The 25,749-nt window shown below is 41.3% G+C and overlaps 2 non-coding genes and 1 pseudogene across 2 annotated transcripts; all 3 read left to right on the plus strand.

Annotated features, from left to right (window-relative positions):
- The first annotated feature begins 2,486 nt into the window (after positions 1-2,486).
- On the plus strand, positions 2,487-4,481 carry LOC116803260. The gene has a single exon (XR_004363504.1). It is a non-coding gene; the product is annotated as a small subunit ribosomal RNA (ribosomal RNA).
- A 687-nt stretch (positions 4,482-5,168) lies between these two features.
- On the plus strand, positions 5,169-5,347 carry LOC116803265. Its single transcript, XR_004363507.1, has one exon. It is a non-coding gene; the product is annotated as a 5.8S ribosomal RNA (ribosomal RNA).
- Positions 5,348-5,741: 394 nt separating this feature from the next.
- On the plus strand, positions 5,742-15,111 carry LOC116803263 (annotated as a pseudogene).
- The last annotated feature ends 10,638 nt before the right edge of the window (positions 15,112-25,749 follow it).

Consider the following 25,749-nt stretch of genomic DNA (forward strand, 5'->3'; position numbering starts at 1 on the left):
AAATGGTTAATTATTATATGTATATGGGAAAAAATGCAGAGATATTCCCATATTCTCTTAGTATTATAGAGAAAAGCCATTTAAGTGAGAGGGTATAGTAGTGTAAACGACCGGAATTACGACAGAGGGTTCAAAAACTACTATAGGTAGGCAGTGGTTGCCGACCTCTCATATTGTTCAAAACTTATGTATTCATATGATTTTGGCAATTGTATGAGTAAATTAAATAATATACATACGAAAATGATTAATTATTATATGTATATGGGAAAAAATGCAGAGATATTCCCATATTCTCTTAGTATTATAGAGAAAAGCCATTTAAGTGAGAGGGTATAGTAGTGTAAACCACCGGAATTACGACAGAGGGTTCAAAAACTACTATAGGTAGGCAGTGGTTGCCGACCTCTCATATTGTTCAAAACTTATGTATTCATATGATTTTGGCAATTGTATGAGTAAATTAAATAATATACATATGAAAATGATTAATTATTATATGTATAAGGGAAAAAATGCTGAAATATTCCCACATTCTCTTAGTATTATAGAGAAAATCCATTATAGTGAGAGGGTATAGTAGTGTAAACGACCGGAATTACGACAGAGGGTTCAAAAACTACTATAGGTAGGCAGTGGTTGCCGACCTCTCATATTGTTCAAAACTTATGTATTCATATGATTTTGGCAATTATATGATTAAATTAAATAATATACATATGAAAATGGTTAATTATTATATGTATATGGGAAAAAATGCTGAGATATTCCCATATTCTCTTAGTATTATAGAGAAAAGCCATTTAAGTGAGAGGGTATAGTAGTGTAAACGACCGGAATTACGACAGAGGGTTCAAAAACTACTATAGGTAGGCAGTGGTTGCCGACCTCTCATATTGTTCAAAACTTATGTATTCATATGATTTTGGCAATTGTATGAGTAAATTAAATAATATACATATGAAAATGATTAATTATTATATGTATAAGGGAAAAAATGCTGAAATATTCCCACATTCTCTTAGTATTATAGAGAAAATCCATTATAGTGAGAGGGTATAGTAGTGTAAACGACCGGAATTACGACAGAGGGTTCAAAAACTACTATAGGTAGGCAGTGGTTGCCGACCTCTCATATTGTTCAAAACTTATGTATTCATATGATTTTGGCAATTATATGATTAAATTAAATAATATACATATGAAAATGGTTAATTATTATATGTATATGGGAAAAAATGCTGAGATATTCCCATATTCTCTTAGTATTATAGAGAAAAGCCATTATAGTGAGAGGGTATAGTAGTGTAAACGACCGGAATTACGACAGAGGGTTCAAAAACTACTATAGGTAGGCAGTGGTTGCCGACCTCTCATATTGTTCAAAACTTATGTATTCATATGAATTTGGCAATTATATGAGTAAATTAAATAATAAACATATAAAAATTAATATTTATTATATGTATAAAAAAAAAAATAATCATATTATATATGAATAATGGAAAAAAAATGAAATGTTCCTATAATCTCTTAATATATAAGAGAATAGACCGTATGTTGGGTGGCAAACGGAATTGAAAATACCCGCTTTGAGGACAGCGGGTTCAAAAACTACTATAGGTAGGCAGTGGTTGCCGACCTCCCGCATTATTCGAAATATTTATTTCGGATTATGTTTATATTGGTTACATAAAATAAAGTATATTATTATCCGTACAAATTTGTTTCTCAGTTCTATAGAACACGGGACTTGGCTCCGCGGATAATAGGAATATACGCTTTTTAGATAATATCGTTGAAACAAAAGTCAAGTTTCTATTATATATAGAATAACAAATCGTTTCCATATATTATCGTTAATTTTTGGAGGCAGGCAAATATTAATTTATTACCTGCCGTATAGTTGGATTATTATATCGTTACGGTATAATACAAATATGGATTCTTATGAAAGAAATATAAAATTATATATTAAATGTGGAAATATTATCATATGCGCTTGGTTTTATGTTATATATTACCAGAGAGATATATGAAAAGAGATAAATTTTAAATTTATCTTCAAAATGCAAATGATTTAACTTAATATTTATATTGGTTAAACAAAAATTGTACATGTGTGGATACAATAATTATGTATGTTGGAAATAAAATGATATTTTATAATGAAATATGTATATATAAAAAGATAAAATTATAGAAACATATATATTACAATAATTATATGAAATTCTTGTTATATTGGTAAAACAAGTATAAATTAAAAATGAAAATATGGATTACGAATGCTATATAAAAATGGCCGTAATCGAATAGATTTTTTACTTATATTTATATATTTAAAATTTTACCCAAAGGCGAAATATTGAATTTTATTCAATATAATAAAAATCATGGAATTATATAAAGTGAAAAATCTATATATCTATTATATTGCTTATTTCGATTCAAAAAATATGAATGGAATATGAAGGAAAAACATTATTCTGGTTGATCCTGCCAGTAGTTATATGCTTGTCTCAAAGATTAAGCCATGCATGTCTAAGTACACACGAATTAAAAGTGAAACCGCAAAAGGCTCATTATATCAGTTATGGTTCCTTAGATCGTTAACAGTTACTTGGATAACTGTGGTAATTCTAGAGCTAATACATGCAATTAAAACATGAACCTTATGGGACATGTGCTTTTATTAGGCTAAAACCAAGCGATCGCAAGATCGTTATATTGGTTGAACTCTAGATAACATGCAGATCGTATGGTCTTGTACCGACGACAGATCTTTCAAATGTCTGCCCTATCAACTTTTGATGGTAGTATCTAGGACTACCATGGTTGCAACGGGTAACGGGGAATCAGGGTTCGATTCCGGAGAGGGAGCCTGAGAAACGGCTACCACATCTAAGGAAGGCAGCAGGCGCGTAAATTACCCACTCCCAGCTCGGGGAGGTAGTGACGAAAAATAACAATACAGGACTCATATCCGAGGCCCTGTAATTGGAATGAGTACACTTTAAATCCTTTAACAAGGACCAATTGGAGGGCAAGTCTGGTGCCAGCAGCCGCGGTAATTCCAGCTCCAATAGCGTATATTAAAGTTGTTGCGGTTAAAACGTTCGTAGTTGAACTTGTGCTTCATACGGGTAGTACAACTTACAATTGTGGTTAGTACTATACCTTTATGTATGTAAGCGTATTACCGGTGGAGTTCTTATATGTGATTAAATACTTGTATTTTTTCATATGTTCCTCCTATTTAAAAACCTGCACTAGTGCTCTTAAACGAGTGTTATTGTGGGCCGGTACTATTACTTTGAACAAATTAGAGTGCTTAAAGCAGGCTTCAAATGCCTGAATATTCTGTGCATGGGATAATGAAATAAGACCTCTGTTCTGCTTTCATTGGTTTTCAGATCAAGAGGTAATGATTAATAGAAGCAGTTTGGGGGCATTAGTATTACGACGCGAGAGGTGAAATTCTTGGACCGTCGTAAGACTAACTTAAGCGAAAGCATTTGCCAAAGATGTTTTCATTAATCAAGAACGAAAGTTAGAGGTTCGAAGGCGATCAGATACCGCCCTAGTTCTAACCATAAACGATGCCAGCTAGCAATTGGGTGTAGCTACTTTTATGGCTCTCTCAGTCGCTTCCCGGGAAACCAAAGCTTTTGGGCTCCGGGGGAAGTATGGTTGCAAAGCTGAAACTTAAAGGAATTGACGGAAGGGCACCACCAGGAGTGGAGCCTGCGGCTTAATTTGACTCAACACGGGAAAACTTACCAGGTCCGAACATAAGTGTGTAAGACAGATTGATAGCTCTTTCTCGAATCTATGGGTGGTGGTGCATGGCCGTTCTTAGTTCGTGGAGTGATTTGTCTGGTTAATTCCGATAACGAACGAGACTCAAATATATTAAATAGATATCTTCAGGATTATGGTGCTGAAGCTTATGTAGCCTTCATTCATGGTGGCAGTAAAATGTTTATTGTGTTTGAATGTGTTTATGTAAGTGGAGCCGTACCTGTTGGTTTGTCCCATTATAAGGACACTAGCTTCTTAAATGGACAAATTGCGTCTAGCAATAATGAGATTGAGCAATAACAGGTCTGTGATGCCCTTAGATGTCCTGGGCTGCACGCGCGCTACAATGAAAGTATCAACGTGTATTTCCTAGACCGAGAGGTCCGGGTAAACCGCTGAACCACTTTCATGCTTGGGATTGTGAACTGAAACTGTTCACATGAACTTGGAATTCCCAGTAAGTGTGAGTCATTAACTCGCATTGATTACGTCCCTGCCCTTTGTACACACCGCCCGTCGCTACTACCGATTGAATTATTTAGTGAGGTCTCCGGACGTGATCACTGTGACGCCTTGCGTGTTACGGTTGTTTCGCAAAAGTTGACCGAACTTGATTATTTAGAGGAAGTAAAAGTCGTAACAAGGTTTCCGTAGGTGAACCTGCGGAAGGATCATTATTGTATAATATCCTTATCGTTAATAAATATTTGTTATAATACAAATAAATACAATTTACCAAAATAAAAATATTACAAAATGATTCCACGGAATCAAAAGTTAAAGTCAAAATAAAATGAAGATGGCTTTTATTTTATATGTGGGGCTTGGCAACCTCATAAAAAGACTTTAACATTATTAATGTTGCTGTGCGTATTTGTGGCAGTACTTACTACAACAACGGCGTTTCCTATAAAAACAAATTCTCGAAAATGGAAATCGAAGAAACTAAACTAAATTCGAAAGTAGAAGTCGAATTAAAATAAAAATAATTTTGAATGTGTGGTAATCAAAATAAGTGTGTGTGTATATGGACCATAATATACACGCGTTGCGAATATGTATTGTTCATCTATGTTATGAGCATACGTTGGCTAATGCAACAACCTAAAATATACAATGTTTGTACCTGTCATCCATCAGGTTAATGTTTTATATAAATTTTGCAGTATGTGTCACCCAAAATAGCAAACCATAACCAGATTATTATGATACATAATGCTTATATGAAACTAAGACATTTCGCAACATTTATTTTAGGTATAAAAATAAATTTATTGAAGGAATTGATATATGCCAGTAAAATGGTGTATTTTTAATTTCTTTCAATAAAAACAATATTGACATTATATAAAATTGAATTATAAAACTCTAAGCGGTGGATCACTCGGCTCATGGGTCGATGAAGAACGCAGCAAACTGTGCGTCATCGTGTGAACTGCAGGACACATGAACATCGACATTTTGAACGCATATCGCAGTCCATGCTGTTATGTACTTTAATTAATTTTATAGTGCTGCTTGGACTACATATGGTTGAGGGTTGTAAGACTATGCTAATTAAGTTGTTTATAAATTTTTTATAAGCATATGGTATATTATTGGATTAAATAATGATTTTATTCATAATATTAAAAAAGAAATGAAAAACATTATCTCACATTTGAATGTGAAAAACGAAGAGAAATATTTTCTTTTTCAATCAAATAATACTGAGAAATGTCTAGCATAAAAAATTGAAATATTTTTCATCTAGAATTGTCTCTTATTAATGATTCGGAAAAAGAAAAATCTTGGTTTTGTTATTATTCTTCGTTGGTTCGTTAAATGGATAAAAATGACTTTGCTTACAAGAACTATTGGAACTATTTATAACGAATTTAATTGATTGTTTTATCATTTATATATAAAGAATTTATGGCAAAATATAGTTATATATACAACCTCAACTCATATGGGACTACCCCCTGAATTTAAGCATATTAATTAGGGGAGGAAAAGAAACTAACAAGGATTTTCTTAGTAGCGGCGAGCGAAAAGAAAACAGTTCAGCACTAAGTCACTTTGTCTATATGGCAAATGTGAGATGCAGTGTATGGAGCGTCAATATTCTAGTATGAGAAATTAATGATTTAAGTCCTTCTTAAATGAGGCCATTTACCCATAGAGGGTGCCAGGCCCGTATAACGTTAATGATTGCTAGATGATGTTTCCAAAGAGTCGTGTTGCTTGATAGTGCAGCACTAAGTGGGTGGTAAACTCCATCTAAAACTAAATATAACCATGAGACCGATAGTAAACAAGTACCGTGAGGGAAAGTTGAAAAGAACTCTGAATAGAGAGTTAAACAGTACGTGAAACTGCTTAGAGGTTAAGCCCGATGAACCTGAATATCCGTTATGGAAAATTCATCATTAAAATTGTAATATTTAAATAATATTATTAAGAATAATGTGCATTTTTTCCATATAAGGACATTGTAATCTATTAGCATATCCCAAATTTATCATAAAATATAACTTATAGTTTATTCCAATTAAATTGCTTGCATTTTAACACAGAATAAATGTTATTAATTTGATAAAGTGCTGATAGATTTATATTATTACAGAGCGTTAATTTTTCGGAATTATATAATGGCATAATTATCATTGATTTTTGTGTTTATTATATGCTCTTGTATGATTAACAATGCGAAAGATTCAGGATACCTTCGGGACCCGTCTTGAAACACGGACCAAGGAGTCTAACATATGTGCAAGTTATTGGGATGTAAACCTAATAGCGTAATTAACTTGACTAATAATGGGATTAGTTTTTTAGCTATTTATAGCTAATTAACACAATCCCGGGGCGTTCTATATAGTTATGTATAATGTATATTTATATTATTTATGCCTCTAACTGGAACGTACCTTGAGCATATATGCTGTGACCCGAAAGATGGTGAACTATACTTGATCAGGTTGAAGTCAGGGGAAACCCTGATGGAAGACCGAAACAGTTCTGACGTGCAAATCGATTGTCAGAATTGAGTATAGGGGCGAAAGACCAATCGAACCATCTAGTAGCTGGTTCCTTCCGAAGTTTCCCTCAGGATAGCTGGTGCATTTTAATATTATATAAAATAATCTTATCTGGTAAAGCGAATGATTAGAGGCCTTAGGGTCGAAACGATCTTAACCTATTCTCAAACTTTAAATGGGTAAGAACCTTAACTTTCTTGATATGAAGTTCAAGGTTATGATATAATGTGCCCAGTGGGCCACTTTTGGTAAGCAGAACTGGCGCTGTGGGATGAACCAAACGTAATGTTACGGTGCCCAAATTAACAACTCATGCAGATACCATGAAAGGCGTTGGTTGCTTAAAACAGCAGGACGGTGATCATGGAAGTCGAAATCCGCTAAGGAGTGTGTAACAACTCACCTGCCGAAGCAACTAGCCCTTAAAATGGATGGCGCTTAAGTTGTATACCTATACATTACCGCTAAAGTAGATGATTTATATTACTTGTGATATAAATTTTGAAACTTTAGTGAGTAGGAAGGTACAATGGTATGCGTAGAAGTGTTTGGCGTAAGCCTGCATGGAGCTGCCATTGGTACAGATCTTGGTGGTAGTAGCAAATAATCGAATGAGACCTTGGAGGACTGAAGTGGAGAAGGGTTTCGTGTGAACAGTGGTTGATCACGAGTTAGTCGGTCCTAAGTTCAAGGCGAAAGCCGAAAATTTTCAAGTAAAACAAAAATGCCTAACTATATAAACAAAGCGAATATAATACACTTGAATAATTTTGAACGAAAGGGAATACGGTTCCAATTCCGTAACCTGTTGAGTATCCGTTTGTTATTAAATATGGGCCTCGTGCTCATCCTGGCAACAGGAACGACCATAAAGAAGCCGTCGAGAGATATCGGAAGAGTTTTCTTTTCTGTTTTATAGCCGTACTACCATGGAAGTCTTTCGCAGAGAGATATGGTAGATGGGCTAGAAGAGCATGACATATACTGTTGTGTCGATATTTTCTCCTCGGACCTTGAAAATTTATGGTGGGGACACGCAAACTTCTCAACAGGCCGTACCAATATCCGCAGCTGGTCTCCAAGGTGAAGAGTCTCTAGTCGATAGAATAATGTAGGTAAGGGAAGTCGGCAAATTAGATCCGTAACTTCGGGATAAGGATTGGCTCTGAAGATTGAGATAGTCGGGCTTGATTGGGAAACAATAACATGGTTTATGTGCTCGTTCTGGGTAAATAGAGTTTCTAGCATTTATGTTAGTTACTTGTTCCCCGGATAGTTTAGTTACGTAGCCAATTGTGGAACTTTCTTGCTAAAATTTTTAAGAATACTATTTGGGTTAAACCAATTAGTTCTTATCAATTATAACGATTATCAATTAACAATCAATTCAGAACTGGCACGGACTTGGGGAATCCGACTGTCTAATTAAAACAAAGCATTGTGATGGCCCTAGCGGGTGTTGACACAATGTGATTTCTGCCCAGTGCTCTGAATGTCAAAGTGAAGAAATTCAAGTAAGCGCGGGTCAACGGCGGGAGTAACTATGACTCTCTTAAGGTAGCCAAATGCCTCGTCATCTAATTAGTGACGCGCATGAATGGATTAACGACGGACGTGTTTTCGTTGCGCTCGTGTACAGATTGCGAAGAACTTGGTTTTCCGTGTTTGGAAAGTAATAAAATCGGTGAATTAGTGCTCCGCGAAAGTCGTGTGCTAATTTTCGTGTGTTATAAACAAGCGGTTTGGAAGTAATTAACAATTAATTGTTGGGAATTTTCCACTTAGCACGTGCTGAAGGCGAACTTACGAGTAAGTTTTTCGAGTAAGCTTTTTGATCAGCTGTCACAAAGCTTATTGGTGGGAGTCACTGCTAAGGTTTGTGTCTAGGGAGAGTTTTAGTGCTACCAGACTCTACCGATAGGTGGAGCTCGAGTTCCAGAGCAACTACCTTTTGTCAGCGAGTAAACGAGCATACGGTTGCTGGCGTCGACGGTAGGTGGAGCCACCATCGTATTTATGCCGATGGAGAGCGACAGCAGCGCGAGTGCCTTGAGCGGAAGTAGTGCCTCGATGAAGTCCAGACGAGGCAGGCGCAGAAGCCATCTGGCATCTAAGAGCTCGGCGCCAACGCAGGCGAAATTGGTTGCCCTGGCATCGAATGGAGTGCCAGAACCCGTTGGGGTACTGGAGGAGCCGTTTTCGTCGCTGGAGGACGCCCGGGCGGCTACGGAGAACGCTGCCATTGATGCTGCCCCCCCCCACGCTGCTGCCACCGCTGCTGATCCTACTGCTGCCCCTGCTGCCGACCACACTGCTGCCTCCGCCGTTTTCACTGCTGCTAAAATTGTTGCCACCACTGCCACTGCCGCCACCGCTGCCGCCCGTGCTGGGCAAGCAGCCATGATGGCAGAGCTGTCGGCCACACAGCGCATGGTGAGAAGCAGCTTCCGCAGACTAGGAGAAGTGGACACGGAAGAGCTCTCATATGCTATCAGCCGCTACGATGAGCTGGTGTTGGCGCTAATGCTCCGGTGCGGAGAGCTGGAGACGCGGCTTGCTATGCCGCCACCGCCGCCGCCGTCGTTGAATCTGTTGAAAAATACGGCCGCCAATGCTCCCCAGATGCAGCAGGTTGCACCCATCGCTGCCCCGCGGACTACCAAGGTCCGCGAGACGTGGTCAGCGGTGGTGAAGTGCGACGACCCTGCGCTATCGGGGAAAGACATAGCGGAAAAGGTGCGAACGATGGTTGCACCCTCTCTCGGAGTCAGAGTACACGAGGTCCGTGAGCTCCGTCGAGGTGGTGGTGCGATCATTCGCACTCCTTCGGTGGGAGAGCTGCAGAAGGTGGTCGCTTCAAAAAGATTCGCCGAGGTTGGCCTAAATGTGGCACGGAATGCGGCCGAGAAGCCGAAGGTCGTCGTATATGACGTCGACACAGCTATCGGCCCTGAGGAGTTTATGAAGGAGCTCCACGAAAACAACTTCGACAGCGAAATGAATCTGGCCCAGTTTAAGAAGTCAGTGCACCTGGTGACCAAGGCGTGGTCGGTAGCTGACGGCGCCACAGTAAATGTGACGCTGGAGGTTGACGACCGGGCGATGGCGAAGCTTGATGTAGGTCGTGTCTACATCAAGTGGTTCTCATTCCGATGCCGGTCACAGGTCCGCACATACGCCTGCCACAGATGTGTGGGTTTCGACCACAAGGTCAGCGAATGCCGGCAGAAGGATAGTGTCTGTCGCCAGTGCGGGCAACAAGGCCACACTGCGGCAAAGTGCCAAAACCCGGTGGACTGCCGGAACTGCCGCCACAGAGGGCAACCCTCGGGGCATTACATGCTCTCGAGCGTTTGCCCGATATACGGGGCGTTGCTGGCGAGGGTGCAAGCTAGACACTAATGTTTAGCTTCATCCAAGCGAACTGTGGCCGAGGCCGAGCTGCGACCATCGAGCTCGGAGTCCGACTCAGGAGATCGGAGTCTATGTTCGCGCTGGTGCAGGAGCCGTATCTCGACGGGGACGGAATGGATGTGCTGCCTGAAGGAATGAGAATTTTCATCGATCGGCGAGGGAAGGCAGCCATCCTAGTGGATCACCAGGAAGCCATCTGTATGCCAGTGGAGACCCTCACCACAGATTATGGCGTATGTCTGGTCGTGAAAGGGAGTTTTGGCTCAATCTTCCTTTGCGCCGCATACTGCCAGTATGATGCACCTCTGGAACCGTACATCCGGTACATGGATGCGGTCCTGCTGCAGGCCAGCAGAACCCCCGCAATCCTGGGCCTCGACGCGAATGCAGTGTCCCCCATGTGGCTTAGCAAACTCTCTCGTCATGCCGAGGGGCAAGCTAACTACAGACGGGGTGAGCTGCTGTCAGAGTGGATGCTGGAGGCAAGAGTCGCCGCCCTAAACCAGTCAACAGAGGTGTACACGTTCGATAATTACAGAGCTACAAGCGATATCGACGTGACAATCGTCAATGAGGCAGCATCTATGTGGGCCACATATGAGTGGAGAGTGGACGAGTGGGAATTGAGTGACCACAACATCATTACTGTTGTGGCCGAACCAACTACCGCGCGCGCAGTTGAGAGCATAGCTCCTGTGCCGTCCTGGAACTTCTCCAATGCACGTTGGCGATTGTTCAAGGAGGAAATGGTGAGTAGAGCAGCCGAACTTCCGGAAAACTTCTCAGAGTCGCCGTTGGACCAGCAAGTTTCGACCCTGCGCAGTATAGTACATAATGTATGTGATATTGCGCTGGGAAGAAAGTCCATCCGATTGCCCAGCAGGAGAGCACGTTGGTGGACTGCCGACCTCTGTGATGCAAGGCGCGAAGTCCGGAGACTTCGTCGCCTACTTCAAAATGGAAGGCGTCATGATGATGATGCCGCAATAGAGCGTGTATTGGTCGACCTGAGGCGGGCCTCAGCCAACTACAAGAAGCTCATTTGGAGGGCGAAAATGGATGAGTGGAAACGCTTCGTGGGAGATCATGCCGACGACCCATGGGGGCGCGTCTATAAGATTTGCCGAGGCCGCAGGAAGTGCACGGAGATTGGGTGCCTCCGCGTGAATGGCGAGATGATCACCGATTGGGGTGACTGTGCACGAGTGCTCCTCCGCAATTTCTTCCCAGTTGCGGAGTCCGAAGCACCGACTGCCATCGCGGAGGAAGTCCCACCGGCCCTCGAAGTATTCGAGGTTGATGCATGTGTTGCCCGGTTGAAGAGCAGGCGCTCTCCCGGCTTGGACGGCATTAATGGCACTATCTGCAAGGCAGTCTGGCGCGCCATACCCGAGCACCTTGCATCGTTGTTTTCCCGATGCATCCGATTAGGATACTTTCCCGCTGAGTGGAAGTGCCCACGAGTTGTCTCGCTGCTCAAAGGGCCAGATAAGGACAAATGTGAGCCCTCCTCATATAGAGGAATATGCTTGCTACCAGTCTTTGGTAAGGTGCTCGAGGCCATCATGGTGAATCGTGTGAGAGAAGTTCTTCCGGAAGGCTGCAGATGGCAATTTGGATTTCGCCAAGGACGATGTGTGGAGGATGCTTGGAGGCACGTGAAGAGCAGTGTTTGTGCCAGCCCGGCGCAATACGTGCTCGGCACATTCGTGGACTTCAAAGGAGCATTCGACAACGTCGAATGGAGTGCTGCACTCCGCCGACTAGCCGACTTGGGATGCCGGGAGATGGGCTTGTGGCAGAGCTTTTTCTCCGGCCGAAGAGCAGTGATCCGAAGCAGTTCCGGTACTGTGGATGTACCGGTAACTAGAGGCTGCCCGCAGGGGTCAATCAGTGGCCCATTTATCTGGGACATACTGATGGATGTACTGCTTCAGCGTCTCCAGCCGTATTGCCAGCTGAGTGCATACGCGGATGACTTGCTGCTTCTCGTCGAGGGAAATTCCCGAGCTGAGCTAGAGGAAAAAGGTGCAGAGCTGATGTCCATCGTAGAAGCGTGGGGAGCGGAAGTTGGCGTTACCGTCTCGACCAGCAAGACGGTAATAATGCTGCTGAAAGGTGCCTTGAGACGTGCGCCTACGGTGAGGTTTGCTGGAGCGAACCTTCCGTATGTGCGTAGCTGTCGGTACCTTGGCATCACGGTCAGTGAAGGAATGAAATTCCTCACGCACATAGCTTCGCTTCGCCAGCGGATGACCGGAGTCGTTGGAGCATTGGCGCGTGTGCTTCGAGCCGACTGGGGCTTCAGTCCTCGAGCCAGGCGGACCATATATGACGGACTCATGGCACCTTGTGTGCTGTTTGGTGCCCCGGTATGGTATGACACCGCCGAACAGGTAGCCGCCCGGAGACGACTAGCCTCCTGCCAGAGGCTAATCCTGCTTGGATGCCTTTCGGTATGCCGAACAGTGTCCACAGTGGCACTGCAGGTACTTGGCGGAGCTCCCCCGCTTGACTTGGCTGCTAAGTTTTTAGCGGTCAAGTACAAGCTGAAGCGTGGATACCCGCTGGAGGAGAACGACTGGCTATACGGCGAGGACACTACGTGTCTAAGCTGGAAGCAGAGGAAGACTCGCCTAGAGGAGTGCTTGCTGCAGAATTGGCAAAACAGATGGGATGACGACAGCGAACCAGGACGGGTGACGCACAAGTTCATCCCATACGTCACTCTCGCCTATCGAGATCCAAGCTTTGGATTCTCGATGAGGACGTCTTTCCTGCTGACAGGTCACGGGTCGTTTAACGCATTTTTGCAAGGGAGAGCCCTCAGCGATACCACTGCTTGCGCTTGTGGTGATCCATATGAGGACTGGATGCACATATTGTGCGCTTGTCCTCTATATGCAGATTTGCGAAACCTCGATGGACTTGGAGTGCAGCGCCTTGGCGAAAACTGGACCTTCAATAGAATCCTGGAAGATCAGCAGAGGATTCAACGGCTGGCAGCGTTTGCGGACGAGGTGTTCCGTAGGAGGAGGGGTATTTAGCCCAAAACTTCGCCGTGTGGTTAGCGGGCGAGAATACTTCCACAGCCCGCTATTGCTTGTCGTAAGAGGCGACTAATATAGCGACTGGTTCCTCTAACCATGCTTGTCGGAGCAAAAGGAGGAGGCCCACCGAGCCTCTCTTTCGGTACCACGGGTTGTGCTGCTCCAAGACAGCACATTGAGGTAGGCCCCCTGGTGGGAGTATCGTGGTGGCTGTGGTTGATACCCATATCGCGGGTAGAGCCTTCGTGTTCGACGTTTGAGTTACGGTGCTAGTTGCGCAAAACTCGGGTGCTGTGACCCAGAGATCAGTAGAGATTTTAGGTAGATCTCGCTCCTCAGCAAGGGGGAGTGCTTGCCCGGCAAGCAAGTACTCGAATTGCTACCGGGGTGGTCGCTATGTACATAGCTATAGCTTCCAGTCCGGGACGTTTGTCTGGCGTATCCAGACTCATGCACCATGTTGATACATGCACCACTTGTGGGTGTTCAGGGTGTCGTGGTTGTAATCCCTTCAGTGTGGAACACGCCACGTAAAACAAGTTCGGAGAGGTCCGAAAGTCACTGTCCCTATCTACTATCTAGCGAAACCACAGCCAAGGGAACGGGCTTGGAATAATTAGCGGGGAAAGAAGACCCTTTTGAGCTTGACTCTAATCTGGCAGTGTAAGGAGACATAAGAGGTGTAGAATAAGTGGGAGATATTAGACCTCGGTTTGGTATCGTCAATGAAATACCACTACTCTTATTGTTTCCTTACTTACTTGATTAAATGGAACGTGTATCATTTCCTAGCCATTATACGGATATATTTATTATATCTTATGGTATTGGGTTTTGATGCAAGCTTCTTGATCAAAGTATCACGAGTTTGTTATATAATCGCAAACAAATTCTTTAATAAAACGATGCATTTATGTATTTTTGATTTGAAAATTTGGTATAACTCCAATTACTCAGGTATGATCCAATTCAAGGACATTGCCAGGTAGGGAGTTTGACTGGGGCGGTACATCTCTCAAATAATAACGGAGGTGTCCCAAGGCCAGCTCAGTGCGGACAGAAACCACACATAGAGCAAAAGGGCAAATGCTGACTTGATCTCGGTGTTCAGTACACACAGGGACAGCAAAAGCTCGGCCTATCGATCCTTTTGGTTTAAAGAGTTTTTAACAAGAGGTGTCAGAAAAGTTACCATAGGGATAACTGGCTTGTGGCGGCCAAGCGTTCATAGCGACGTCGCTTTTTGATCCTTCGATGTCGGCTCTTCCTATCATTGTGAAGCAAAATTCACCAAGCGTTGGATTGTTCACCCATGCAAGGGAACGTGAGCTGGGTTTAGACCGTCGTGAGACAGGTTAGTTTTACCCTACTAATGACAAAACGTTGTTGCGACAGCATTCCTGCGTAGTACGAGAGGAACCGCAGGTACGGACCAATGGCACAATACTTGTTCGAGCGAACAGTGGTATGACGCTACGTCCGTTGGATTATGCCTGAACGCCTCTAAGGTCGTATCCGTGCTGGACTGCAATGATAAATAAGGGGCAATTTGCATTGTATGGCTTCTAAACCATTTAAAGTTTATAATTTATTTTATAAACGACAATGGATGTGATGCCAATGTAATTTGTAACATAGTAAATTAGGAGGATCTTCGATCACCTGATGCCGCGCTAGTTACATATAAAAGCATTATTTAATACAATGACAAAGCCTAGAATCAATTGTAAACGACTTTTGTAACAGGCAAGGTGTTGTAAGTGGTTGAGCAGCTGCCATACTGCGATCCACTGAAGCTTATCCTTTGCTTGATGATTCGATAAATAAATGATTTTTTCCTGTAGCCAAACACCTCGTCATCAATTTAGTGACGCATATGATATTGTCCCTATCATATAATTAATATAAAGACTTTAATGGATTGTGTCAAGTTGCCAAACACCTCGTCATCAATTTAGTGACGCATATGATATTGTCCCTATCATATAATTAATATAAAGACTTTAATGAATTGTGTCAAGTTGCCAAACACCTCGTCATCAATTTAGTGACGCATATGATATTGTCCCTATCATATAATTTTTGATATAAAGACTTTAAAGAATTGTATCAAGTTGCCAAACACCTCGTCATCAATTTAGTGACGCATATGATATTGTCCCTATCATATAATTAATATACAGACTTTAATGAATTGTGTCAAGTTGCCAAACACCTCGTCATCAATTTAGTGACGCATATGATATTGTCCTTATCATATAATTTTTGATATAAAGACTTTAAAGAATTGAATCAAGTTGCCAAACACCTCGTCATCAATTTAGTGACGCATATGATATTGTCCCTATCATATAATTAATATAAAGACTTTAATGGATTGTGTCAAGTTGCCAAACACCTCGTCATCAATTTAGTGACGCATATGATATTGTCCCTATCATATAATTAATATAAAGACTTTAATGAATTGTGTCAAGTTGCCAAACACCTCGTCATCAATTTAGTGACGCATATGATATTGTCCTTATCATATAATTTTTGATATAAAGACTTTAAAGAATTGTATCAAGTTGCCAAACACCTCGTCATCAATTTAGTGACGCATATGATATTGTCCCTATCATATAATTAATATAAAGACTTTAATGGATTGTGTCAAGTTGCCAAACACCTCGTCATCAATTTAGTGACGCATATGATATTGTCCTTATCATATAATTTTTGATATAAAGACTTTAAAGAATTGTATCAAGTTGCCAAACACCTCGTCATCAATTTAGTGACGCATATGATATTGTCCCTATCATATAATTAATATACAGACTTTAATGAATTGTGTCAAGTTGCCAAACACCTCGTCATCAATTTAGTGACGCATATGATATTGTCCCTATCATATAATTTTTGATATATAGACTTTAAAGAATTGTATCAAGTTGCCAAACACCTCGTCATCAATTTAGTGACGCATATGATATTGTCCCTATCATATAATTAATATAAAGACTTTAATGGATTGTGTCAAGTTGCCAAACACCTCGTCATCAATTTAGTGACGCATATGATATTGTCCCTATCATATAATTAATATAAAGACTTTAATGAATTGTGTCAAGTTGCCAAACACCTCGTCATCAATTTAGTGACGCATATGATATTGTCCCTATCATATAATTTTTGATATAAAGACTTTAAAGAATTGTATCAAGTTGCCAAACACCTCGTCATCAATTTAGTGACGCATATGATATTGTCCCTATCATATAATTAATATACAGACTTTAATGAATTGTGTCAAGTTGCCAAACACCTCGTCATCAATTTAGTGACGCATATGATATTGTCCTTATCATATAATTTTTGATATAAAGACTTTAAAGAATTGAATCAAGTTGCCAAACACCTCGTCATCAATTTAGTGACGCATATGATATTGTCCTATCATATAATTAATATAAAGACTTTAATGATTGTGTCAAGTTGCCAAACACCTCGTCATCAATTTAGTGACGCATATGATATTGTCCCTATCATATAATTAATATAAAGACTTTAATGAATTGTGTCAAGTTGCCAAACACCTCGTCATCAATTTAGTGACGCATATGATATTGTCCTTATCATATAATTTTTGATATAAAGACTTTAAAGAATTGTATCAAGTTGCCAAACACCTCGTCATCAATTTAGTTTTTTTTTTTCTTTAGCGTGCGTTTATTTATTTAAAATCTGTCCTAGTGGACAATAATTAAATGGTTTTGCGGGGGAACATTAGCTTAAGGGATACTATTGTACATGTATTTGTGGCGGGTTTTATATGTGTTGTCTATTGTTGTGGAAGATCGAGAGGGTGTCTCCTCATGAGACGTCTGCTTGTTTGGCTATTGTCTAACAGGTTGGTGGCGAGGTGGTTAGGGTGGTTTTCGAGCCTTTTCAGGTATCTCTCGCTGAGCCTGGAGATTTCATCAGCGACTTGTGGGATTCCAAGTTCCCTATGTATGGCGACATTCTCGTGGTAGGGATGCGCATTACAGGCAATTCTCAAGCACCTATTCTGGAACCGCTGTATACGCAGGCGATTCGTGTGGCTTGCCGTGCCCCATAGCTGTATCCCGTAGGTCCAGATGGGCTTGAGAATTGCCTTGTACACCAGGATTTTGTGGTTCTGCCTTAGCTTGGACCCTCTCCCAATAAGCCAATGCATCTGCCTCAGACGCGCATCGGCCTGTATGCGTTTGCTGACGATGTGGGGACGCCAAGTGAGCCTGCGGTCCAGGGTAAGTCCTAGGTACTTGGGTGCGGGTGCGTTGGGAATGATGACTCCGTTTAGCGTGACCGGTGGGCAGTCTCCTCTCCTTAGTGCAAATGTTGTTTGGGTAGATTTTTCCGCGTTCACTACGATGTTCCACCTGCTGAGCCAGGGATGTAGCGCGTCCATTTGCCTTTGGATTGTTTCGGAGGCTTCTCGTGGGTCGGATGAGGAGGCGAGGAAAGCCGTGTCATCTGCATAAGTCGCTATAGTTAGGTTCCTGGAGGGGATTATGGGAAGGTCTGCGGTGTAAAGGGTGTACAGTATTGGTCCGAGCACACTGCCTTGCGGAACTCCAGCTCTGATCAGTCTGGGTAGGCTTATTGCACTTCCGCATCTGACTTGGAATGCTCTTCCCTCAGTGTAGGATTTGAGGAGGGTAAAATGGGGGCTTGGGAGGTAGGATTTGAGTTTATGGAGGAGTCCAGGATGCCAAACTCTGTCGAATGCCTGCTTCACGTCGAGCATTACAGCGCAGCAGTATTTCTTTTGCTCGAATGCCTCGAGGATCCGTTCGACTAGCCGGTGGCATTGCTCTGGTGTTCCGTGGGAGCGCCTGAAGCCAAACTGGTGATCGGGGATCAAACCAGCCTCATCCAGTACTGGCAATACTCTGCGCAAAAATACTCTTTCGAGTATTTTGGAGAGGATTGCCAGCAAACTAATCGGACGATAGGAGGCGAGATTGGCTTCAGGCTTACCAGGCTTGAGGAGGACAATAACCTCTGCTCTTTTCCACTCTTCCGGGAAGTACCCTAGCCGGAAGCAGCTGTTGTAAATGCTGGCCAGCATTTGTGTGCAGCGGGATGGGAGCATTTTTAGGGCCGCCGCATCTATACGATCCAGGCCTGGAGATTTGTTGTTCTTCAGTAGAGCAATCTCCTGCGCAACTTCCTCAGGGTCGACTGGTTCCAACGGGGGACCGGGAGAGCTTGGGCTATTGAGAAACCGGGCTGTTTCAGCATGTTCTTCGGCAGTGCAGCAGTCGAACGGAGAGAAGGCGTTGTAAAGGTGTTCGGCGAAAGCTTCTGCTCTTTCAGCATCCGAAAGGCACCAGGATCCATCTGCTTTGCGCACTGCGGAAACCTTTTTGGCTGGTCGTTTAATGTGGCGGGTGACGTTCCACAGATTGTGGTCTGGGTCCCCGGGAGAGAGTTCCTCGAGGAATCTGAGGAAGGAGTCCTGGCGTAGGCTGGAGATCTTGTCCTTCAACTCCTTTGTGGCGTGATTGAGCGCTGTTTTGTCTCTTGGATTGCGCGTCAAGAACCAAACTCTCCTGAGACGCCTCTTCTCAGTCACGAGTGCCGCAATTTCCGGGGACCAGAGGTGGAGGTCCCTGCTAGGTGTTCTCGCAGTCTTTGGTGGCGGTGGGCTTGCGAATTCCGCAGCGTTTTGCATCTGCCTGGTGAGATTCCCGATAGCTTCATCAATGTTCCTGGGTGTGTTGAGGATGGGGTTCGGATTGACGGTGGAGAGCATCCAGGACGCGAACTTGGCGGCGTCGGTATATTTTCCAGTGAGCCTTCTGAGCGGGGTTTTCCTGAGGACTGGCGTGTTGATTAGCACGTTTATTGCACAGTGGTCTGACAGGAGATCAGCATTTGTTGTGCAGCTGATCTTCGCATGCCCTATGCCTTTCGACACAGCAAAGTCCAGTAGGTCTGGAGTCTTGAGGGGATTCGTTGGCCAGTGAGTGGGCTCGCCAGTGGAGTGGCAGTCCAGTCGGTGGCGTTGCAGGTACCCAAACAGAGTTTTCCCTTTGGGGTTGTTGGCGCGCGATCCCCACCAAGAATGTTTGGCGTTATAATCTCCAGCTGCTATGAAGCGGGGCCCAAAATGCTCGAAGAACTCACTGAGGTGAGATGCTGTTATGCGGTATCTGGGGGGAAAGTAGACCGCTCCAATGTCTAAATCTCCTTGCGGGCTGACAATCCTGATGACAGGACATTGTGCCCAGTCTTGCTGAAACGCGGGCAGCTCTAGGTATTGAATACCGCTCCTGATGAGGATGGCTGCTCCACCGCGTGCTCTGCCAGAAGGATGGTCTGCATGGATGAGGTCATATCCGCTGATATTAAAGTGGGATCTGGGGGAGAAGTGGGTTTCGGCTACGAGTAGGATATCGATCTGGTGGGTCTTCAGATGGTGCTCGACTATGGCCTTGCTGTTCTGCAGGCCGTTCGCATTCCAGACGACTAGGTGGAGCTTTAGTTGCATGACTTGCTGTTGAGAATGGTGGCCACCAGCTGTGTCATCTGGGTGAACATGCGCTCCATCATCCTTTCCATCATTCCTTCCATGCGAGCGAACATCGCTTCTATCTGACCGGAGTGTGGGGTTTCTGTTTGGGTTTGGACTGGGGTTGTGGGATTCTGCGGTGCTGCGTGCACTCCGTTGAGGGCGTCTCGGTAGCTCCTGCCAGAGGTGACGTTTGGTGATGCCACGGGCGGCGCCTTGTTAGCATTAGCGACGGGCCTTGTTTTCGGAGCAGCGAGTGCTTTGGCCCTTTTGTATGCAGGGCATCCCTTGAAAGACGCAGGATGGTCCGCCTGGCAGTGGAAGCAGCACGCTTTGTCGTCCTCCCTCTTCTCACATGCCCTCGATTCGTGAGGGCCTCCACACTTTACACATCGGTATTCCAGGAAGCAGTAACGCTGTGTATGACCGAATCCTTGGCACCTGAAGCATTGAGGCACGTCGTTGAACTTCTGCGGCGGTTCAATGGTTACTACCGACCTGCAGATCCGCTTGACTTGGTAGACGTCTTTGTTGTTGCTGGAAGGCTCCAGGTTGGCGAAGAATATTCCCAGCGGTTCTTTAGTTCTTCTGCCAATGGGATTGTGCAGATCTCTAACAGCGTGCCCTTGTCTGCGAAGGTCTTCAATGATTTCCTCACGATCGGTGGAGTGGTGGAGTCCTTTGATGACAACCTTGTATGCACGTTCATCTTTCGGCTGGAAAGTCCGATGCCTCTTGTTTTGGGCCACAAGTTGGAGACGCAGAGCTGTATAGGACTCTTTGTCCGGCATCATGACACGTACGTTGTTGCCATTCACGGTCTTGTAGGTAAAATTGTTCTTCGGGCCTACAAGAGTCGTGATCATCTTGACGAGTGCCGAGATGTTGGTCACATCGGGGATAAAAATCGGAGGTGGCTTGATGGTCTTCGGGGTGGGCTTTGGTTTCTCGGGGGTCTTGGGCTTGGAATCGTCTTTAGGTCCGGGTTCGTCATCAGAGCTCTCTTGGTCGTACTCGTCTTCTTCGGTCGAGAGTAAAGCGAAGGCGTTGTTGGCGAGCTTCTTGCGCAGAGCTGCGCTAGTGCTTGGCTTATCTTCCAGCTCCTCTCCCTGTGCTTTCTTTGCCGGTTTTCGCTTTATCTCGCCCGGCTCTGTATGCGAGGTGCTTCCCTCGCTGCTGGAGCTGCTCTTGCGTGTTCTCAGAGCCTTTTTGCGTGGTGTTGTTCCAAGCTTGTGGGTGCGCGGGGGGGCCTGCCAGTCCATCTTCTCCAAAGTTGATAAGGAGTGAGGAGGGGGGGGGGGGGGGAAGCTGGGCACCGTAAGCCGGTGAGCCAGGCAGCACGTGGCTGCTGCTTTGCAATTATACCGCTGCTTCGAGCACTGGGTTTTTTGCGCTGATAACACGCACACTCGGGTGTGCGATGGTGTTAGTGCGAACTACCGTTAGGTACGTTGGCTGGGCCAATCAAAACGCGCGACAAGATCACGCGACGCGAAGTGGCTGGGCACAAGTAACGGGACTTACAACTGTGAACAATTTGCTAACAATTTGCTAACAATTTGCTGTCGATCCGCAGGCACGTCTGCACTCGTCGAGTGTTCGATCGCGACTTTTGATCAATTTAGTGACGCATATGATATTGTCCCTATCATATAATTAATATAAAGACTTTAATGGATTGTGTCAAGTTGCCAAACACCTCGTCATCAATTTAGTGACGCATATGATATTGTCCTTATCATATAATTTTTGATATAAAGACTTTAAAGAATTGTATCAAGTTGCCAAACACCTCGTCATCAATTTAGTGACGCATATGATATTGTCCCTATCATATAATTAATATACAGACTTTAATGAATTGTGTCAAGTTGCCAAACACCTCGTCATCAATTTAGTGACGCATATGATATTGTCCCTATCATATAATTTTTGATATATAGACTTTAAAGAATTGTATCAAGTTGCCAAACACCTCGTCATCAATTTAGTGACGCATATGATATTGTCCCTATCATATAATTAATATAAAGACTTTAATGGATTGTGTCAAGTTGCCAAACACCTCGTCATCAATTTAGTGACGCATATGATATTGTCCTTATTATATAATTTTTGATATAAAGACTTTAAAGAATTGTATCAAGTTGCCAAACACCTCGTCATCAATTTAGTGACGCATATGATATTGTCCCTATCATATAATTAATATACAGACTCTAATGAATTGTGTCAAGTTGCCAAACACCTCGTCATCAATTTAGTGACGCATATGATATTGTCCCTATCATATAATTTTTGATATAAAGACTTTAAAGAATTGTATCAAGTTGCCAAACACCTCGTCATCAATTTAGTGACGCATATGATATTGTCCCTTTCATATAATTAATATAAAGACTTTAATGGATTGTGTCAAGTTGCCAAACACCTCGTCATCAACTACTATATTATGGTTGCGCCGACCTCTCATATTGTATTCTCTTATGTGTTCATAGGATTTTGACAATTATACGAGTAAATTAAATAATATACATATGAAAATGATTAATTATTATATGTATAAGGGAAAAAATGATGAAATATTCCCATATTATCTTAGTATTATAGAGGAAAGACCGTTGCCGACCTCTGATATTGTTCAAACTTATGTATTTATATGATTTTGGCAATTATATGAGTAAATTAAAAAATATACATATGAAAATGGTTAATTATTATATGTATATGGGAAAAAATGCTAAGATATTCCCATATTCTCTTAGTATTATAGAGAAAAGCCATTTAAGTGAGAGGGTATAGTAGTGTAAACGACCGGAATTACGACAGAGGGTTCAAAAACTACTATAGGTAGGCAGTGGTTGCCGACCTCTCATATTGTTCAAAACTTATGTATTCATATGATTTTGGCAATTGTATGAGTAAATTAAATAATATACATATGAAAATGATTAATTATTATATGTATAAGGGAAAAAATGCTGAAATATTCCCACATTCTCTTAGTATTATAGAGAAAATCCATTATAGTGAGAGGGTATAGTAGTGTAAACGACCGGAATTACGACAGAGGGTTCAAAAACTACTATAGGTAGGCAGTGGTTGCCGACCTCTCATATTGTTCAAAACTTATGTATTCATATGAATTTGGCAATTATATGAGTAAATTAAATAATATACATATGAAAATGATTAATTATTATATGTATAAGGGAAAAAATGCTGAAATATTCCCACATTCTCTTAGTATTATAGAGAAAATCCATTATAGTGAGAGGGTATAGTAGTGTAAACGACCGGAATTACGACAGAGGGTTCAAAAACTACTATAGGTAGGCAGTGGTTGCCGACCTCTCATATTGTTCAAAACTTATGTATTCATATGATTTTGGCAATTATATGATTAAATTAAATAATATACATATGAAAATGGTTAATTATTATATGTATATGGGAAAAAATGCAGAGATATTCCCATATTCTCTTAGTATTATAGAGAAAAGCCATTTAAGTGAGAGGGTATAGTAGTGTAAACGACCGGAATTACGACAGAGGGTTCAAAAACTACTATAGGTAGGCAGTGGTTGCCGACCTCTCATATTGTTCAAAACTTATGTATTCATATGATTTTGGCAATTGTATGAGTAAATTAAATAATATACATACGAAAATGATTAATTATTATATGTATATGGGAAAAAATGCAGAGATATTCCCATATTCTCTTAGTATTATAGAGAAAAGCCATTTAAGTGAGAGGGTATAGTAGTGTAAACCACCGGAATTACGACAGAGGGTTCAAAAACTACTATAGGTAGGCAGTGGTTGCCGACCTCTCATATTGTTCAAAACTTATGTATTCATATGATTTTGGCAATTGTATGAGTAAATTAAATAATATACATATGAAAATGATTAATTATTATATGTATAAGGGAAAAAATGCTGAAATATTCCCACATTCTCTTAGTATTATAGAGAAAATCCATTATAGTGAGAGGGTATAGTAGTGTAAACGACCGGAATTACGACAGAGGGTTCAAAAACTACTATAGGTAGGCAGTGGTTGCCGACCTCTCATATTGTTCAAAACTTATGTATTCATATGATTTTGGCAATTATATGATTAAATTAAATAATATACATATGAAAATGGTTAATTATTATATGTATATGGGAAAAAATGCTGAGATATTCCCATATTCTCTTAGTATTATAGAGAAAAGCCATTTAAGTGAGAGGGTATAGTAGTGTAAACGACCGGAATTACGACAGAGGGTTCAAAAACTACTATAGGTAGGCAGTGGTTGCCGACCTCTCATATTGTTCAAAACTTATGTATTCATATGATTTTGGCAATTGTATGAGTAAATTAAATAATATACATATGAAAATGATTAATTATTATATGTATAAGGGAAAAAATGCTGAAATATTCCCACATTCTCTTAGTATTATAGAGAAAATCCATTATAGTGAGAGGGTATAGTAGTGTAAACGACCGGAATTACGACAGAGGGTTCAAAAACTACTATAGGTAGGCAGTGGTTGCCGACCTCTCATATTGTTCAAAACTTATGTATTCATATGATTTTGGCAATTATATGATTAAATTAAATAATATACATATGAAAATGGTTAATTATTATATGTATATGGGAAAAAATGCTGAGATATTCCCATATTCTCTTAGTATTATAGAGAAAAGCCATTATAGTGAGAGGGTATAGTAGTGTAAACGACCGGAATTACGACAGAGGGTTCAAAAACTACTATAGGTAGGCAGTGGTTGCCGACCTCTCATATTGTTCAAAACTTATGTATTCATATGAATTTGGCAATTATATGAGTAAATTAAATAATAAACATATAAAAATTAATATTTATTATATGTATAAAAAAAAAATAATCATATTATATATGAATAATGGAAAAAAAATGAAATGTTCCTATAATCTCTTAATATATAAGAGAATAGACCGTATGTTGGGTGGCAAACGGAATTGAAAATACCCGCTTTGAGGACAGCGGGTTCAAAAACTACTATAGGTAGGCAGTGGTTGCCGACCTCCCGCATTATTCGAAATATTTATTTCGGATTATGTTTATATTGGTTACATAAAATAAAGTATATTATTATCCGTACAAATTTGTTTCTCAGTTCTATAGAACACGGGACTTGGCTCCGCGGATAATAGGAATATACGCTTTTTAGATAATATCGTTGAAACAAAAGTCAAGTTTCTATTATATATAGAATAACAAATCGTTTCCATATATTATCGTTAATTTTTGGAGGCAGGCAAATATTAATTTATTACCTGCCGTATAGTTGGATTATTATATCGTTACGGTATAATACAAATATGGATTCTTATGAAAGAAATATAAAATTATATATTAAATGTGGAAATATTATCATATGCGCTTGGTTTTATGTTATATATTACCAGAGAGATATATGAAAAGAGATAAATTTTAAATTTATCTTCAAAATGCAAATGATTTAACTTAATATTTATATTGGTTAAACAAAAATTGTACATGTGTGGATACAATAATTATGTATGTTGGAAATAAAATGATATTTTATAATGAAATATGTATATATAAAAGATAAAATTATAGAAACATATATATTACAATAATTATATGAAATTCTTGTTATATTGGTAAAACAAGTATAAATTAAAAATGAAAATATGGATTACGAATGCTATATAAAAATGGCCGTAATCGAATAGATTTTTTACTTATATTTATATATTTAAAATTTTACCCAAAGGCGAAATATTGAATTTTATTCAATATAATAAAAATCATGGAATTATATAAAGTGAAAAATCTATATATCTATTATATTGCTTATTTCGATTCAAAAAATATGAATGGAATATGAAGGAAAAACATT

The sequence above is a fragment of the Drosophila sechellia genome, unplaced genomic scaffold (assembly GCF_004382195.2).
Source record: "Drosophila sechellia strain sech25 unplaced genomic scaffold, ASM438219v1 U_38, whole genome shotgun sequence".
In the NCBI taxonomy this organism is placed as follows: domain Eukaryota; kingdom Metazoa; phylum Arthropoda; class Insecta; order Diptera; family Drosophilidae; genus Drosophila; species Drosophila sechellia.